Source organism: Lagenorhynchus albirostris, chromosome 19 (assembly GCF_949774975.1).
Source record: "Lagenorhynchus albirostris chromosome 19, mLagAlb1.1, whole genome shotgun sequence".
Lineage (NCBI taxonomy): Eukaryota > Metazoa > Chordata > Mammalia > Artiodactyla > Delphinidae > Lagenorhynchus > Lagenorhynchus albirostris.
In genome coordinates this window covers 6704139-6710622 of record NC_083113.1, presented here as the reverse complement: position 1 = coordinate 6710622, position 6484 = coordinate 6704139, and positions in this window count along the sequence as shown.

Genomic DNA, 6484 nt, shown 5'->3' with positions numbered 1-6484 from the left:
GAATTTCAGTCTTCAGGTCGGCAGCTGGTTTCCTCTTGGTTCCACAGTCTTCATTGGAGAGCTGGAGGTGAGTGTGGATAAAGGACACACTAATTTCAGCAGGTGGGACTGAGGCCGAGTAGTAGTCATGTGAAGGTGTGGAGGGGAGGGGTCAGCACTAGAGAGCATCTGGCCGGATGTTGAAGAAAGGGTGGGAGCCGTTGGTGAAAGTGCTTCCTCGCCTAGGGCTCCCCTCTGTCATTGGCTGAGGAAATTAAATCAGCTGCTTCATGGGCAACTGCTCACTGGGCAGGAGGCTCCCAGCTGATGAGTCATTTTTCTTTTTTTGACTCATTGTGTGACTTACATGGGTCCCTTACCCCTCTGAAGCTTTGCTTCATAAGCCGTGTAAACAAAGGGAGCAGGCTTGTCATAATACAAGAGAGTTACAGGATGGAACGTAGAAAAAAGTTTATCCCCCTACTTCCACTCCACCTTTTGGCTTCTGATGCTGCTGGTATTTCCCAGTCTTGGAGGCAGAAAAGCCCTGCCTCCGCCAGAGGCCCCGCCCATATAGATGAGAAGGCCTGCCCTCAACACGGACCCTCCCACGGGGCGTTCCTCCTACCTCATCTTTCTTGGCCCAGCTCCCTTTGACACTCCTACCTAGACCATGCCACCTCTTTTCCCCTGTTCCCCATCCACTGTACCACTGTAACCGAGCAGGGTCTTCTGTGCTCACGGCACAGAAAGCGGGTGTTGGCAGCAAAGTAATGGTTTATTTGCAGGGTGCCACGCGGGGGAGTGGGAGACAAGTTTTAAAGGGGAATAAAAAAGAGGCTGGGATTAATCTTCGTCTTCTGACATTTCTTAAGCATGGTTTCAGGAGTCAGAATATCTCTGGTTTATGATTTTTCTGGCCAAGTGGTCCATGGCTCGGGGTCTTGAAGTTCGTCTTGTCCTGGAGAAACAACCTGAGTTTGTCCGTTAATGATGATGTCTACAACAGCAATTTTATTACATTAAGGATGTTACTGACAACAATCTGACTCTGGCTGATGAGTGTTCAGCTGGCTCAGGATTGAGGTCAGAGTGGGCAAGAAAGGGAATAAAGTTTTGGACAGAGAGATGAATCATAAACTCACTAAGGGAACTCAGTTTTAGGGGGACTTGGTTTCAATCCTCACTCCTGTTTTAACTTTCCCCAAATCTCTGAGGGAACAGGGCAGTGACTGCTCTGGCTATTTCCCACCTCAATTTGGGGAGTGGAAATGTTGCATACTGAGCTGGGAACATTCCCAAGTTCCAGGTCTTGGACCCGAATCTTGCATGACTAAAAGCTTAGTCCCTTGGTCCATCGTTCTGGTGCAGCAGACCCAATTAGATGTAGGAGATGGAGTGAAACCCAAACTTTAATAAACCTTGGAAAATATATCTTATTCCCTGAGGAATTCAGGAGACTAAGCCTGAAAACCAGTCTGGACCTGGCATTTCTGGGGAGATGCGTAGCCAGGTAGCCAGTTGCTTAATTTTATCGAAGCAGGTTTTAACTTCTGATGTGGCATTAACATATAACAGGAGCTATTGGCCACTACATATACAATATGATCTAAAGCAACTGTATTGTCTCGTACGATTCTAGCTAAAGAATCTAGTGCTTCACACCTGTCAGAATGGTTATTATGAAAAAGTCTACAAATAACAAATGTCGGAGAGGATGTGGAGAAATGGGAACCCTTGTACACTGTTGGTGGGAATGTAAATTGGTGTAGCCATTATGGGAAATAGTATGGAGGTTCCTCAAAATCTGAAAACAGAACTACCATATGATCCTGGGTATATATCCAGAAAAAAACGAAAACACTAATTTGAAATGATACATGCACCCCAATGTTCATAGCAACACTATTTACAATAGCTAAGACATGGATGCAACCCAAGTGCCATCCACAGACAAATGGATGAAGAAGGTGTGGTGCGTGTATATAATGGAATATTACTCAGCCATAAAAAGAATGAAATTCTGCCATTTGCAGCAATGTGGATGGAGCTAGAGAATATTTATTCTTAGTGAATTAAGTCAGAGAAAGACAATATGATATCACTTATATGTGGAATCTAAAAAATAATACAAATGAATGTACATGCAAAACAGAAACAGACTCACAGATATAGAAAACAAACTAGTGGTTACCAAAGGGGAGAGGGAAGAGGGGAGGGGCAAATTAGGGGTATTAATAGATACAAACTACTATGTATAAAATAGATAAGCTCAAAGGATATATTGTATAACACAGGGAATTATAGCCATGATTTTGTAATAACTGTAAGTGGAGTATAATCTAAAAATACTGAATCACGATGCCGTACACCTGAAACTAATACAATATTGTAAATCAACTATAATTCAATTTAAAAAAATTTTAAGTGAAAAATGGTAGTTTGAGGTTTTAGCTTACATTTCTTTAATTATCAGGACAAGTTTTAATGTTTTTCTATATATTTGTTTCAACTTACTGCTTTCTGTTTAAAAAAATTATCTTCGATTGAGTTGCCTAACTGCACTGAGAATCAGTTTCTCCATCTGCAAAGTGCAGATAATATATACAGCACACTATTGCTGTGAAATCAAATACAGGCATACCTCATATCATTGTGCTTCCCTGTATTGCACTTGGCAGAAATTGCGGTTTTTACGCATTGAAGGTTTGTGGCAACACTGTTGAGCAAGTCTGTTGGCACCATTTTTTCAACAGCATTTGCTCCTTTTGTGTCTATCGCACTTTAGTAATTCTCACAATATTTCAAACCCTCCATCAGCAGAAAGAGTACAACTTACTGAAAGCTCCGATCATGGTTACATTTTTTTTTTCATGGTTACATTTTTTTTTTTTTTTTTGTGGTATGCGGGCCTTTCACTGTTGTGGCCTCTCCAGTTGCAGAGCACAGTCATCCAGACGCGCAGGCTCAGTGGCCATGGCTCACGGGCCCAGCCGCTCCGCGGCACGCGGGATCTTCCCGGACCGGGGCACGAACCCGCGTCCCCTGCATCGGCAGGCGGAATCCCAACCACTGCGCCACCAGGGAAGCCCCCATGGTTACATTTTTAAGCAATATTTTTTAATTAAAAAATAAAAATAAAGACATGTCTATATTAACCCAACAAGCTTAAGCTAACTTTAATACCAGATATTAATTTAATATTGACTATTTCCCAGATCACACGAACCTGAAATTCATTTGGGTTAGTTTCTTTTACATTTCTGAGAATTTATATAAGAACTTAACCTCCTTTAAGCCAATTAAATAGAGCTCATTTATAAATTAATTTTGGTAAGGGTAAAGACATAAATTTATAATGCACGTTACATACATACATACATCCAGACAGACAGAGATCTCATAGCTTCATTTTAAAACTTAGTCATGAATCAGGCATTATAATATAAAATTCACTACTTAATAACTAACAGTTGGAATAATTTAAATTTAAAAGGCCTCTTTTCCCTTTTTTCCCCTCAATCTCAAGAACTGGAGATGGTCTAGATAAGATATGACCTCCTGAGAGCCCTGGGAAGACATTTACATCTCACAGGGAAAGAAAAGCAAGTTCTAGAAGGACTTGTTCCCTTAGGGTCAGAATTCCAAAAAAAATGTTTTAGACGGGCAAAACCAGTTTTGGATTGTCAAATGAGGCTTGTCATGGGCATTTTTCTTCAGAGTCTAAAGAATGTGGCTACCAGTGTTACCAAAACAACAAACAAAACTTTGGCTTTAGTCATGGAACCAGAATTAAAGGTGGTCCAATTTTGTAGGATGCATCCTAAAGGGCTATTTTTAGAAACTGAACCCCCCATATCCACCAATTGAAACAGTGCACCTTGTTTAACACAAATATACACTCACATGCACACACAAGACAGAAGCCAAATCAATTCCAAAAGATTTAAAGTCAAACCAGTTTCAAAAGGTTTAAAGCCAAACCAATTCCAAAAGCAACCTTAGGCTCTTTTATTAAACCCAATCCCTGCAATATGGGCAATGGGCCTAGGAGAGCACCAGTATACAAGGATAAAAGTTTTAGGCTGGCACTATCGTGGGGTTGCTTACGTCTTCCAATCGAGAAACCATTCCTTAATTGCAAGCCTGAAATATTGCCTAGGGTTGCTGATGCGCGGTTGAGAAGGGAATTGCCCAGCCAGATCCCTGGGCCAAAGTCGCTGGGCCGCTGCTGGATCCTCAAAAGGAAAGTCCTGCGCTGGCAGAGGGTCAGCCGACCACAGGCACTAGCCTCAGAGGAACCTTTGGGTTGCCACATTGTAATTGAGCAAGGGCTTGTGTGCCTGAGGCGCTGAAAGCCAAACTCGGACAGCAGGTGTTTGTAGCAAAGTAATGGTTTATTTGCAGGGCGCCAAGCAAGGGAGGCGAGATGAGTCTCAGATCCACTCTATCTTGGTCTTTGTGTTAGGGATGTTGTAAAGGTGAAGAACAAAGAAACTAGGATTAATCATCGTTTTGTAACGTATCTGTGACATTTCTTAATCATGGTTTTGGGAGTCAGAATGTGTTTATGATTCTCCGGCCAGGTGGTCCATGGCCCGAGGGTCTTTGAGCTCATTTTGCCCTGAAGCAACAACCTCCGTTAATGTTAATTATGATATCTACAACAGCAATTTTATTACATTAAGGATGTTATTGACAACAGCAATCTCAGTCATTTGACTCTGGTGGATTAGTGTTCACGTAGCTCAGGACTGAGGTCAGAGGGTATAAGAAAGGGAATAAAGTTCTGGACAGAGAGCTTAATTATAAACTCAGTAGTGATACCAAGCAGGAGTGGGGCTCCTGGGCACAAAAGCCTTTCCGTGTCGCCCACTTTTTTTTTAATTAAAAAATATTTATTTCTGGCCGTGTTGGGTCTTCGTTGCTGCGCACAAGCTTCTCGTTGCGGTGGCTTCTCTTGTTGTGGAGCACAGGCTTGGGGGCTTCAGTAGTTCTGGCTTGTGGGCTCTGGAGCACAGGCTCAGTAGTTATGGGGCATGGGCTTAGTTGCTCCGCGGCACGTGGGATCTTCCCGGACCAGGCCTCGAACCCGTGTTCCCTGCACTGGCAGGTGGATTCTTAACCACTGCACAACCAACCGTGTCCCCCACTTCTCGCTTACAGAAAATAGGCTTCATTTAGACTTCAGGACCTTCCCTTAGTTCCAAGGGCCAGGTTTAAACAGATGCTAATTAGGGAAGGGAGGGGATGCAGAGACAAGGGAGGAATAGTCTAGAAACAATAGTGCTGCCTTGGGGCGGAGTCCTGTTCCCCTTCAAGGGCTACACCTAGCAGTGTCTCTGAGCTGTTTTGCAGAGACTGAAACCCCCTCCAGGTGGGAGAAGTTAAGGCAAGCTGCTCACAGGCACGGAGGCCCCCCACCTGTTGAATTCAGGTTGCGGAAATTGACTCCCACTTACCTCACCACCGACCAATCAGAAGAAGGTCCACGCCCTCTCAGAACCGTTCCTATAAAAGTCCTCACTACCCCTTCCACGTAGGGACTCACAGTTTTGAGGGTGTTAGCTTGTTCTAGTGCCCTTTGCCTGGCAAAGCAGTAGAGCTATTTTCTACTTCACCAAGAACTCTGTCTCCGAGATTAATTCGGTGTCTGGGTACAGAGGCTGGATTCGGCTTCAGTAGAGGACCTCAGTTTTAGGGGGACCCAGTTGCACCACCTTAGCTCCTCCATAACCCTGTACTTTTCTCTAGAACTTTCTCCAGCCAAAAATATTCCCACGGTCTGCCCCTCGACCAGGCTTCTCTCTGCTAAGGATAAAAGTCTGTTGGACACGTACACCTCCTTCAAGACGGCCACCACCTCCTGTGACGAGAGACTCAGTGGCCACGGCCGTTTGAAGTCTTGGGCCCACATAACTGACGGGGAAGAAGACCAAGCTGCATTGTGAAGAGTCGGCACGTGTGCCACACTTTTGATGGCATTTGGGGAGACGGACGCTCCAGAGCTGAGATGTCCGGTGGAAGAGGCTACTTCTCTGTAGAGCACAACTTGGAAAACGGCTGCTCCACAGCTGCCGCCATATTTGCCCCGCAGAGCCATTCCACTCCCGCCCACCCCACGTGCAGAATCCAGGTCCCTGGAGGTGCTTCACGTGACCGGTGGCCATTGTCGGCTCACAGGTAGTACTGAGTATGCGCAGCAGAGGCGCTGTGGCGTTGCCAGGCGACCTGCATTGGAAAGTAGCTTTTGGAAACCTGTGGTTGTTCCAGCCACGTCGTGAGAAGACCCGGTAAGAGGAGAGACTTCTGTGGGGTGCAGTGTTGGATCAGTGATTAGGGTCGGTGGGGTCAGTGGCAGGAGTCTGTGAGGGTCAAGAAAGCAGGTGTATTGGGTTGATAGGCCGTTTGTTTAATCCATAATCGGAGAGTCTGTTGAAATCAGTGATCTGGGCAGTTTTTAATTGGGCGAATCTATGGTTCAGTGACTGAGGGAATGGGGGGT